The sequence below is a fragment of the Halichoerus grypus genome, chromosome 9, assembly GCF_964656455.1.
Source record: "Halichoerus grypus chromosome 9, mHalGry1.hap1.1, whole genome shotgun sequence".
In the NCBI taxonomy this organism is placed as follows: domain Eukaryota; kingdom Metazoa; phylum Chordata; class Mammalia; order Carnivora; family Phocidae; genus Halichoerus; species Halichoerus grypus.
The window spans coordinates 63,786,460-63,800,439 of NC_135720.1; positions in this window are offsets into that span (position 1 = coordinate 63,786,460).

Sequence of the window (13,980 nt, forward strand, 5' to 3'; positions counted from 1 at the left end):
CTTCAGTGTAGACTTTCTGGTAAAAAGAGTAAAACCTGGCATGGCCTTTTTACCTTGTCAACCTGTTCTCAATGTCTCTTCAATTTGGACCAACTTTTCACATGATATTTTTTTCCCAATTTCTTGATGGCTAATGAAAAATTCTACTTTCCTCCTTAAGCCTCCTGATTATTATAGGCACTGACATAGGAATACTTTTTTAAGCATTTTTGAGACTGATCTAAAATCATAATGATACCTCCTTTTTTAAAATTATGTTCAGTTAGCCACTGTATAATACATCATTAGTTTTTTTTTTTTTTTTTTAAGATTTTATTTATTTACTTGACAGAGAGAGACACAGCGAGAGAGGGAACACAAGCAGGGGGAGTGGGAGAGGAAGAAGCAGGCTTCCCACCGAGCAGGGAGCCCGATGCGGGGCTCGATCCCAGGACCCTGGGATCATGATCTGAGCTGAAGGCAGACGCTTAACTGACTGAGCCACCCAGGTGCCCCACATCATTCGTTTTTGATGTAGTGTTCAATGATTCATTAGTTGTATATAACACCCAGTGCTCATCACAAACCTGCCCTCCTCAATACCCATTGCTGGCTACCCCTTCCCGCCACCCCCCTCCCCCTCTGAACCCTCAGTTTGTTTCCAGGAGTCCATAGTCTTTCATGATTCATCTCCCTCTCTGATTTCTCCCCCTTCAGTTTTCTCTCCCTTCCCCTATGGGGTTCTCCCCGCTATTCCTTATGTTCCACATATGAGTGAAACCATATGATAATTGTTTTTACAGATGTAGTGAAAAGAAGGGGCACATGCAGCCCAATGTTCATAGCAGCAATGATACCTCCTTCTTTGGAATGGCTCCTTCCATTTCCAGAGGTGAAGCTTAAATGCACTGAGTCTTTATAAGGACCAACAGTAGACATCTGGCTTCAAGTGGATCAAACCAATTCTGTCATCTGGGAACAGAATTTAATCTATGTAGGTGTTTAAAATTACAAGTGAATTCAGAAACTATATTCTTTTGTGTGGACTAAGGAATAGAAAAAGCTGATTTATAATCAGCTTATATGGAAAAACAGGGACATAGAAATAAAAAAGTAACTTTGTGCTTGATATCTTTCCAGCTTTTGGTCCTGTCCTTGGTGAGCCTAGGTTGCACTTCTGTCAGTTGAATCCTGGCTTGTTTTCTTAGAAATATTCCTTTTTGTTTATCTAAGTTAGCTGAAGTTAGTTTCTAGCATGCATAAATAAAAGTTTTTTTTAAATTTTTATTTGATTGTTTATTTTACTTTTTCAGCTTTACTGAGATGTAATTGACAAATAAAATTATAAGATATTTAAAGTGTACAGCATGGTGATTTGATATATGTATATGTTGTAAAAGAATTTCTCCCATCAAATAAATAAACATTCTTAAATAAAACACATGTGCCTCTTGAAAAAGCCAATATTTGAATATGTGTCATTCAGCGGGAATTAACAAATTCTGTTACAGATAGATGTCTTTTCAAATCAGTGATTTTGTTTCTCTGGGTAAATATTCAATAGTGGAATTATTGGATTGTATGGTATTTTTATTTATTTATTTTTTGAGAAGCTCCATGCTATTTCCAACAGTGCTCAGAAAAATTTACATTCCTATGAGCAGTGCACAGGGTTCCTTTTTCTCCATGTCCTCGACACTTGTTATTTCTTGTCTTTTGATATTAGCCATCCTGACTGGTATGAGGTGAATCTCATTGTGGTTTTGATTTCCATTTCCCTGATGATTAGTGATGTTGAACATCTATTTTTTCATGTGTCTGTTGGACATCTGTATGTTATCTTTGTCATAATGCTTTTTTTTCAGCTCCTCTGCTGATTTTTAAATGTTTGTTTTGTTCGTGTTGGGTTGTATAAATTATCTATATATTTTGTTTTTTTTTTTTTAAACACATTTTTTTATTTTATTTTATTTTTTTAAGATTTTATTTATTTATTTGACAGAGAGAGACCCACAGCGAGAGAGGGAACACAAGCAGGGGGAGTGGGAGAGGGAGAAGCAGGCTTCCCGCGGAGCAGAGAGCCCGATGTGGGGCTCTATCCCAGGACCCTGGGATCATGACCTGAGCTGAAGGCAGACGCTTAACGACTGAGCCACCCAGGCGCCCCTATCTATATATTTTGGATATTAACCCATTATCGGATACATCATTTGCAAATATATTCTCACATTGAGTAAGTTGCCTTTTCATTTTATTGGTGGTTTCTTTCACTGTGCAAAAGCTTTTCATTTTGGTGTAGTCCCAATAGTTTATTTTTGCTTTTGTTTCCCTTGCCTAAGGAGACATAGCCATAAATGTTGCTAAGGTTAATATCAAAGAGATTACTGCCTATGTTTTCTTCTAGGAGTTTTATGGTTTCAGGTTTCACATATAAGTCTTCAATATATTTTGAGTATATATTTGTGTATGGTGTAAGAAAGTGGTCTAGTTTCACTTTTACATGTAGCTGTCCAGTTTTCCCAGTACCATTTATTAAAGAGACTGTTTTTCCCTCATCATATATTCTTGCCTCCTTTGTTATAAATTAATCGACCATGTAAGTGTGGGTTTGTTTCTGGGCTCTCTATTCTGTTCTATCAATCTACATATCTATTTTTGTGCTAGTAACGTACTGTTTTGATTACTACAGCTTTGTAGTGTATTTTAAAATCTGGGATTGTGATACCTTCAGCTTAGCACTTCCTTCTCAAGTTTGTTTTATTTATTGGAGGTCTTTTGTGGTTCGATACAAATTTTAGGATTATTTGTTCTAGTTCTGTGAACAATGCTATTGGTATTTTGATAGGAATTGCATTGAATCTGTAGATTGCTTTGGGTAGTATGGACATTTTAACAATACTAATTCTTCCCATCCATAAGCATGGAATATTTTTCCTTTTGTGTTGTCTTCAATTTCTTTCAGTCATATCCTATACTTTTCAGAGTACAGGTCTTTCACCTCCTCAGTGAAATTTATTTAAATTTTAAATAACTTTAAACTAAATTTATTCCTAGGCATTTTATTCTTTTTGAATTGAAAGTGGGATTGTTTTCTTAATTTCTCTTCCTGGTACTTCATTATTAGTGTAGAAAAATGCAACAAACAGATTTCTGTGTATTAATTTTGTATCCTGCAACTCTATTGAATTTATTTATTAGTTCTAATAGTTTTGTGGTGTAATCTTTAGGGTTTTCTATATACAGTATCATATCATTGGCAAATAATGGCAGTTTTAATTCTTCCTTATCAATTTGGAGGTCTTTATTTCTTTTTCTTGTCTGATTGCTGTGGCTAGGACTTCCAGTAGTATGTTGAATAAAAGTGGTGAGAGGGCATTTTTGTATTGTTCCTAATCTTAGGCTGTAGGTTTGTATATATGGCCTTTATTATGTTGAAGCATGTTCCATCTAAGACCACTTTGTTGAGAGTTTTTAATCATGAATGGATGTTATATTTTGTCAATTGCCTTTTTTGCATGACCATATAGTTTTTATTTTCCTCTTCTTGATGTGATGTATCACACTGATTGATTTGTGAATACTGAACCACTCTTGTATCCTTGGAATAAATCCCACTTGATTGTGGTAAATGAAGTTTTCATTGTATTGTTAAACTTAGTTTGCTAATATTTTGTTGAGGCTTTTTGCATCTATGTTCATCAAGGATGTTGGCCCATAGTTTTATTTTTTTTTGTAGTGTCTTTATCCAGTTTGGGTATCAGGGTAATGCTAGCCTTGTAGAATAAATTTGGAAGTTTTCCTTCATCTTATTATTTTGTGGATCCTTTGACTAATTTTTGTAGATATAATAGATTTTACTACTTTTGTGTTTAACTTCCATACTGGCTTTATACATGATTAATCTACTACCTTTACTATATGTTTGCTTTTACTAATGAAATTTGTTTTTCATAATTTTCTTACTTCTAGTTATGGCCTTTTTTTTCTACTTAAAGAATTCCCATTAACATTAGTGATGAACTCCTTCAACTTTTGTCTGGGAAACTCTATCTCTCCTTCAATTCTGAATGATAACCTTGCCAGGTAGAGTGTTCTTGGTTGTAGGTTTTTTCTTTTAAGCACTATGAATGTATCATGCCACTCTCTTCTGCCTGCAAAGTTTCTGCTGAAAAATCAGCTGATGGTCTTAAGGGGTTTCACTTGTATTTTCTTTTCTGCTGCTTTTCTTGCTGTTTTTAAGATTATTCCTTTGTCATTATTGTTTAGCATTTTAATTATATGTCTTGGTGCAGACCTCCTTAAGTTCATCTTCTTAGTGGCTCTCTGTGTACTTCCTAGACCTGGATGCCTGTTTCTTTCCTCAGATTAGGGAAGTTTTCACCTTTTATTTTTCAAATATGTTTTCTCTCTACCCTTCTCCGCCAACCACTCCACCAAAGCTTTTCTGGAATCTCTATAATGTGAATGTTATTAAGCTTGATGATATCACAGAATTCCCTTAAACTATTCTCATTTCTTTTTTTCTTATGTTTGCTGTTCAGCTTGGTTCCTTTCCATTACCCTGTCTTCCAGATCACTGATCTGTTCTTCATCCTCTAATCTGCTATTGATTCCCTCTAGTATGCTTCAGTTATTGTATTCTTCAGCTCTGACTGGTTCTTTTTTACATATATATTTTTCTATCTTTTTGTTGAAGTTCCCAATGAGTTCATTCACTCTTTCTCAAGTGCAGTGAGTATCTTTATGACCATTACCTTGAACTCTTTATCAGACATATGCTTATCCTCATTTCATTTAGCTCTTTTTCCATGGTTTTGTCTTATTCTTTCATTTGGGATACATTCCTCTATCTGCTCATTTTGTCCAACTCTGTTTCTATATGTTAGATAGGTAAGCTATATATCCTGGTCTTAAAAGTAGTGGCCTTGGGTTGAAGAGGTCCTGTGGTGCCTAATAGTGCAATCCCTCCTGGTTACCAGAATCAGGTTCTCCAGGTATGCCTTCTATGTCAGTTTGCATGTACCCTTCTATTATGGCTAGCCACATTTGCTGTGGTCACACTGGTGGGTGAGGCAGGGCTTTAGTCCAGCTAGCTGCAGTGACCTGCTTTACCTACTGTGGGCATATTGGTCATGGTTTGCTCCCCATGCTATTGAGAGGCCAGGCTGCAGCTGCTGTTGTTCCCTTGGTGGGTGGAACTGGCATTCAGGCTAGCTGCCTGTAATTAGCCTCTGCCACAGCTGCAGGTACACTGAATGACAGTGTTTGTTGCCTATGCAGCCAACAAATAAGCCTGGCTGCAGGAACTGTGGGTGTGCTGGTGTGTGAGGTTATCTTCCCCACTCCCCAGGGCAGGAGTCACTTTGGAGTGGTTACAGTCATGGCCATGCTGCCTGTCGGATGTGGTGGGGCAGGAGCTGCTTGTGAGAGATTCCTACTGAGGTATGCAGGTTGGGTAGGGTGGGTCTGCCCAGAAACACCAGGGTGGTACTTGCAAGGTAGATGGAGAGTCTTAGAACTGGCTTTTACAACCATCCAGCTACCCAGGTTGAGGAGGGGCAAGAAAATGGTGACTGTCAGCACTTGTGTTCCTGGAGAGAGCTCCTACAGATTCCTGACCCTCCAGCACATGTTCTAAGATTAGTCAATAAACCTCCTCAAGGTATATACCCCAGGTGCTTTCAAATTGCTGCTTTTGTGCTGTGTCTCAGACCAATTTATTTGGCATGCTGGCTTTTTAAGGGTGGGATTCAGTTATCTATCACCCTCCAGCTCTCCTGGAGTTAAGCCTACTGATTTTTAAAACTCCCAGAGTTAAGCCCTGGTGATTTTCCAAACCAGATGTCATGGGGATTCATCTTCTCAGTGAAGGTCCCCAAGGCTGGGGTGCCCAGTGTGGGCTTAATTCCTTTGCTCCTCCATGCTTGTGTTGTCCTTCAGTTTGTAGTTAATTACACTGGGAGTTTGGCTCCCAACCATGTCTCTACCCCTCCTACCTTTTTCAATGCATCCTTTTCTCTAGGACTAGTTGTGAAAGATCTGCCAGTTTTCCGGTCATTTTCAGAGTTAGTTCTAATTGATGTAGTTGTTGCCCCAGTGTGTCCTTGGGAAGAAGTAAGCTCAGGATCCTCTCATTCCACCATCTTCCCCTTTCTCAATTTTTTTTCTATTTTAATTTGTATATAAGCTTTTATGGCTTTTCTTTTATGCTTAGGAGACCTTTCCCTTTTTAACATAATAAAGGAATTCTTATTTTTTTGTCTAATACTTATCTAGGTTATCTCCCTTTTAGATATATATAAATAACATATTTGGGATATTCTAAATAAATGGTGTGGTTAAGGGATCAATTTTAACAATACATTTCCAAATTATCCCGATGTTTTTGTTTTTGTTTTTTTCTTTTTAAGAGAGAGCAAAACAGTGAGAAGGGGAAGGGCAGAGGGAAAGGGAGAGAGAATCTTAAGCAGGCTCTGTGCCTAGCATGGAGCCCAACATGGGGCCCAAGACAGGGCTTGATCTCATGACCCTGAGATCTTGACCTGAGCCAAAATCAAGAGTTAGAAGCCTAACTGACAGCCACCCACATGCCCCTATCCCAAAGCCATTTTTAAGTTGGATTGTCCTTTTCTAACTAATTTGAAATGCCATTTCTCTCATGGATTAAATACTTCTATATACTGGAATTTGTTTCTTGATCTTATTTTGTTCCCTTCTGATCCTGACTCAGTTCCTCACTGTCTTAATTTTTACACAGTTTTCGTGTGCCTTGGTATCCAGTAGTACAAACTACTCTATTTTTTTATTTTTTCAAAATTCTCTTGATGCTTATTGAGCATTTCATTAAAAAAAAAAACCTGATATCCTTTAACTGGGACTGAATTGTACTTAAATATTTTGAGATTATGCTCTTTGGTATATAAATATTCTGAATATTTATGTCATCTGGTTTATTTTTCCTTTTATTAAAAGATAAATCATTTTTATTCCTAATAATATATTCTCACTCAAAGTTTATTGTATAGGCTAAATTATAAGCATACTAGCTCTTTATATATTTTTATATCCTATTATTACATAATGGTAACTGTACGTTCTTTATGACAGGGTATTTACAGATTTTGTTTTGCTATCTGTCTCATAATTATTGTCTTTTATTTGGCAAGTTGTTTCTCCATTTACATTTATTATTGCTATGTTTAATTTAATCTCATCCATGATATTTTGAATGAGTGTGTTTCCAGTGCAGTTTCATGCTTGTTTTTTTGCCAAGAATTGCAGTTATATTACTGGTCCTAAGATTTTTTTTTTTTTTTTTGGAGGGAGGATAACTTTTAGTTTAGGCATTTCCCTAAACTTAGGCAACAGAAATTCTAAACTCTGATGTTATGAGATAAAATGAATTCCCAAGAAAACCTCTCTCCCTCCTTCTCTTCCTGGTAATTAGGCAGAGACATACATGAATACTTATTATTGTTTGGTGCTTAAATACACACTTTGCCTTTTCTGTATTTCTACTGAAATAATAATCCTTTCAGGGTGAAGAAGTCTCAATTTCAGCTGCCACATCATTGTGTATAAAGGCATCACTCCTTGTGTCCCTGTGGGAATTTCTTCTTTCCAATCCCCAAACTGCTGAGACAAACACCCTCTCACACCCCAAACAACTACGAATTCTCACTCCATTTTTTGACACATGAAGATTTCTCTTTCATTTCAGTAAGCTCAGCTCCATGTTTTATGTTATTATATCTAGAAGGATTTAGATTATCATGGTCTGTCATTTCTAGAATTCAAAGGGTCTTTTAATTTTTTTTAATTTTTTAAGTTAAAAAAATTCATAATAAATAATAATTAAACTATCTTTCTAATTAATGGAGCTATTTTTTCCTATCTGCAATCTAAATATCTCATCCATTCAACTATAATAAACTCCCTGATTCTGTGGTACAATATTATTTATCAAAACTACATCTGCTAGTAGAGAAATACTTGAAGTGACTGAATTTCTTTGGGTTTTAATTAGAGCACTTTTTCAGCAACACCAAAAATTTAATAAATGACATGACAAAATCGCCATTTACTTTTCAGTTTAGAGGTACACCAAACAAAAACACAGATATTTCATTGTACTGCTGGACAAGCCTTTCTCCATAGACTAGACATTTGCTCAGATACCTTTAAAAATCTAGTGATATCCACTGTTAATAATCCCAAATGATGTGCTTTCTTCAGCAATATTTCTACTCAGCAGGAATTTGTCACTCTTTACACTGTCAAATTTAAATGCAAAAGAATAGAACTTTAATCCACTTCTTAATCCTTCAAAACTGCCCAAGGAAGAAAAAGAAGCCTTTTAATCTAGGATATAATAATTTTTACTCAATCCTGCAATAGGAATAGAACACAAATTAGACATAAAAAATCCCTTTCAACTTTTGAGCACAATTTTAAAGTAAAGTTTTATTCTGAATTTGAAATTTGCCAAGGTCTGTGGCTGAGTTTCAGATACCCACTTCCCTTCTTGGCAGTAGATAATTTGGAAATCAGAAGTCTGCACATTTGAGATATTTCCAGGCTTGGAGTGTCAAAAAGACAAGATGGCATATGGTGAAGTAAAAGGGATTTCTCACATTCAGGAACACATTTCAACTTCCAAAACATAAAAATAAATAAGTGCTTTTTCAAATTCATAAAAGAAATAATGAGAATTTTGCCCAAATATTATAGACATACCAATGTTAAGCAGCAAGATGTTTAAGTCTGTCACTTCCTGCAAGCTTTCCACTAAATGGATAAGTTCAAATTTCAGGACTGTCATATTAACTTTGGCATAAAAATGTTTCCTTCTTTGGCAAAGATGACAGTATTCCCCCTCAAAGAAAAATTATAGTCTAATTAAAGTATACAATTTGATGTTTTTATACCAACGTTTTCCTGGGAAGTTTCTTCAATACTCCACTTGCTAATTTTAAGTTCAATGGATCAGAGTATGGAGGGAATTGATGTGGTGAACACAAGGTCTATGAAGATGGTTTGCTCTGTTGTCCATTTACCTGCTCAGTTCTTTACCCTGTCTGGTTGTTATAAGACAGAAGTTGGTATATTCTAGAGTCTTACTATAGTTTTTTTATGTACTGGTCTTGTGAGCATGTTGATATATGTTAGCACTTCAAGTGTCAGAGTAGAAATAAGTAACTACAAATTAAATCAATCAACTTTGTTATTTTTCTGATAAACTATTAGTAGAAAAAATAAAAATACTCACTAAAGAAACATTGATCATGCTTATAGATTTCCACTATTTACAACATTACTATGTATTATCAGTTGTTTCATTAATGTGAATACTTAAAAAATATTTTTCTCTTAACTGCAGAATAACTTATTTGAAAATAGCCCAATAATCAGTTGGGCTAATTTAAGGGGATTATGTGGAGAAATCTTGCAACTTTAACAAGAAAGTTTTATGAAGTTGCCCATGTGACTCTTTGTTCATTATTTAGATTTATACAAAGGATATCTTTGTGCGACAGCTTCTTTAGCATATGAGTGCAAGGCTAAACACATTTGGAAAATGACAAAGTTATCAAAGAGTGTAGCATATTGTAAAAAAATTTTATAAAGCATTTTTCCAAACTGTCAGATTATAGAAAGCATTTGAACGTGGGTAGAGTAGGATTTTCTTCAACATTTATTTTAAGGTAATAAGAAATTAACTGTTAACTTTTTAAATGTCTCACTCTTCTAAATTATAAAATATGGAATTTGAGTCTCAAAGTGACTCCTGATCTTAAGCCTCCAAATTTGTGTGTGAGGGAGAAAAAAGGTGTGGAACAAATGTGTAGGTCTGGATAATAAAGCATTAGTTAGTTAATCCATCTGAGCTTCACTTTTTTTATCCACAAAAATCATTTATTATTGCTCTCATAAGTTAATTTATATCATAGAAAACACCCTGAGCTTTCTAAGAGAAGTTCAGTATCAAAGTAAGGTGCTTATTGACACAAGTGATAACTTCTTTTAAAATTAATATGGCATGTGTGTTAGATCATTTCATGTGTAGAAATCACCTCAAGTCACCATTTCCCTTAGTTTCGTCATAGAAAAAAATATGTCTAACTTACATCTGAGATCATAATTTGGCCCATTAACTAGAAATAGAGAAAATCAAATCTACATTAATATGTGTAACATTAAGAGTTACCAAATATCCAATACTATTCTCCAAGCTTACTGTGCCCCTTCTATGATGATTTTTATGCTTAGCTTTTTAAAATTTTCACAAGTAACAGATCAGATACATAATATGCTTCACTTTTATATTCAGATTATATGTTATCAATAGACTCTTCCTCACATGAGCCTACTCTTCCCTCATGGTATCTCAAAAAAATAGACTGAGGTGTGATAGAACTTTGAAAAGTTGCCCACCCCTATGAATATTGAAGGTGCCTTGGTTTCAAGATAACTTAGCATTATTTAAAACCCAGAGGTTTATACAATGAAAATATCTGGTTCTTCCATGGACTGAGGTATTAGTATTTCAGCAAGAAAAGAGATACATAAGAGATAAAAATTTAAGTCCTTCTGAGAGCAGCTTTGGGGATATCTGTATCATGAATCAGCTTAATACTAATGTAAAAGAACATAAACTATTTTAAAAACATAATGTTTAAAACTTAATAATTCTGTGTGATATTTTACCAATTTCTTCTTAGAAATGTGAGAATAGTAATGCATCTCTAATACATCTGCATGTGTGAGTGTCATTAAGTACTATTTGTAAACAAGGTTTTTAATTTAATTTTATAACTTTACAAAAATCAATTCATAAAAAACTGTTTAAAATTTTTCTTACTCTTCTAGTAAAACAGACATCTCGTGATGATATCCTCACAGAGGAAGCAGAGTTTGCTTGTGTGATTATAACATTAGGATAATTCCTCAAAAGTAGAATTTCTGATTCAAAGATCATGAATAGTTTTCAGACTCTCTCTAGATTTATTCCCTAGGTAATTTCACCCTCCTTATAGTTTTAAATACTATACATGGAAGACTCTCAACTGTGAAGCTCTAATCCAGGCATCTCTCCTAAACTCTGAAGTTATAGGTCCAACTAAAGAATGTCTCCAAACATAAAAAGTATTTAAAACTTAAAATGTGCAAAAGAGCAAAAAAATCCTCTTGATTTAACAAAAATTGTCCTCCAAATTTTATTGTCATTTTGATCAGTGGCACCTCTGTTCTTCTAGTTGCTGAGCAAAATAAAAAACATGAATCATTTTAGGATTCTCATATTCCCTGAAAATATACATTCATTGTAGTGGCATATCGTATTTCTGTGAAATGTGTCCAAAACACAGCTAATTCTTCAAATTTGTGCTATTGCAACCGTATTTTAGACCTGCATCATGTCTTACATGTATTATACCCTTCCCCTCTTGCATTATCCACATGGCAACCAGAAGGATATGGTTAAAATTTGTTTCATTGAATAAAAGTCCTTATCATGTCTTCTAAAGCTGTACTCCATCTTCCTCTTTCTCCCAACCCACTCACTGCCACCCATATCAGCCTCCTTGTTTTACTTCAAACATATCAGCATGCTCCTTCCCTAAGTGCTTTTTAAACACTATTCCATCTATCTGGATTGCTCTTCCCCCATATAGCAATATGGCCCATCCCCTCCCTTCTTTCAGGTCTCTGCTCATGTGATACTCATCTGAGATGCCCTCAGTAAACACCATTTGCAACATGGCACTCTCTATCCTAATATTCAATTTTGCTTTGCCCTGTTTTGTCTTTCTTTATAGCTCTTATTACCATCCAGACTATTAGGTTTTTAAATCATTGTTTTGTTTTTTTTTTTTCATTTGTTTTTCACCCACAATGCAATGTCACTTGGAAAAGCCAGGGTTTTGTCACTTTTGTTTTTACCTATTTCACCACATCTAGGACATTTCTTGGTTGACAATAGGTGTTTTTTAAATATTAATTGAACTACTTAATTAAGATTTTTGATGCATATTAGTAAATAGCTTTATGCAAGTTCCAATCAGTTAACGCCATCACCAATGATGTTTGAAGGTACCTTTTCAATTGGGCCTTAACCAACATTTGGAAATGTAGCTCTGTGCTTCAACATACACACATTCATTTTCATTCTCTGTCTCTACAAGGCTAGTAGGAATAGAGTCAAGGAATAAGGTAATAAGATTAGGGCATTTTCATTGTGAGTAGAGTACTCTGGATGAGTGGGGCCTTGGATAATTAGAGAGTTGCTGAGGACTGAAACAGGAGAAAAACAAGAAGGGTGGAAAGACAAATGCAAAAGAGAAAGGTAGAGGACAACGGTGTACAACAATAGAAAACAGATTTGGGGAAGCTATTTTAGCCAAGAACTGAGATGGACATTGGGTTTTCGCATATGTCCAAATCGCTAATTACAGTTTTTCACCTTTTCTGAGAATGTGCTCTGAGATCTAGCACACCAAAAGGAAACTTAGTTTTCACTATGTATGTTTCGGAGCAGAGAAAACAGACGACCACAAATAACATACCATGATTAAGTCTGGCTGGTGAGATAATGGATTATGGTTTTAAGTGAATTATCTCATTCAATTCTCATAAGAACTCCTTGAATTAGCTTCTATTATTAGTTTGTAAGTATCTTGCCCTAGGTCCCAAAGCTAGAGCTTAAACTTCTCAGTTCTAAATTATTCTGAATTCATAAAACTTTTTTTAAAATTTTCAGAATAAAAATATTCTCTCCCCTCTTCCCTTTTCTTTCTCTCCATCTCTATCTATATCTATTTATCTATCCATCCCATATACATCATAAATAGGTGATTCATGGACTAATAATGAGAGTGTGCCATAAGCCGAGAGTTATGATTAGTCTAACTCTGAGCATGTGAACTTCATTTAAATAAAATGTGATTTGTTTATAATGGATTTTGTGATTGATACCCACTATTCATTCCCCCTTTACATGATTAGCCTAAATTCATTATGGTAGCCTAAATTCATCATCTTTACCAGTGACTGGTTACCAGTTTGATAGGCCTCAAACTATTTGGGCCAATAAGAGACCAGGGAAAAATTTTCTCCAGGATTTTGGTAAAAATAAGCAAGTTCTCATTCCTTATTGATGAAAATATAGAATCCTTCCGTCTCTATTAATAAAAACTAACATTGGGTGAAGTCAACACTTGTCTGGCAAAGGAAATAAACAAGAGATAAAGATATACAGCTAGAGATAGAGATGAGAGAAAGAAATGAGAGAGAGAGAGTGCGCTTAGAATTGACACTTAAAATTCACTAAAAAAATAGTGTTTATTACTAAAGGTTAAACATAGTAAATGATAATCAGAATGATCTACTGGGTTAGAGGGTAGCCTCTACCCCCACTCAAAATGTTTAGTAAAAAGGACATGGATCCCTGTGGAAGCAACTTTCAACTGAGAACAAAAACCATTACAAACTTCAGCCTTTCATAGTAGGTTTTAAACTACAAGTGTTTCAATGATTATTGGGTTAAACTGGGATATTCTTATTGCAAGATATTATTGGCAAGTTACCTACTGCTCAATGCTTTTAAGACTTAAATGTTGGTAGCAATTACTATAATAAAATGAGATAAATATCCATACTCCACATAACTGAGTTGTGACTACTCAGCACATCTTGTAGCATCTAAAATATAAATCATTATTCATCTTTCTAATGATATATACCCCCAATTAGTTATCAGTTGATTTCCATATGTACAAAATTACTACTGGTTGTCAAATAAATTTATATTAAAGGATCACAACCTTAGTGACATTTTAGGGCAAAGGTTATTTAGTACTGCATTTACAATGTGTAAATTACTGCTAATTACTTATTGTTGAATACTTTTTAATCAAAGGAGGGGTTATTATAAGTCATTTACCTCGTTCCACAATGGGAAATAAATAGTAGGTGGTTTTTGATTAACACAATCATAGTTTCATT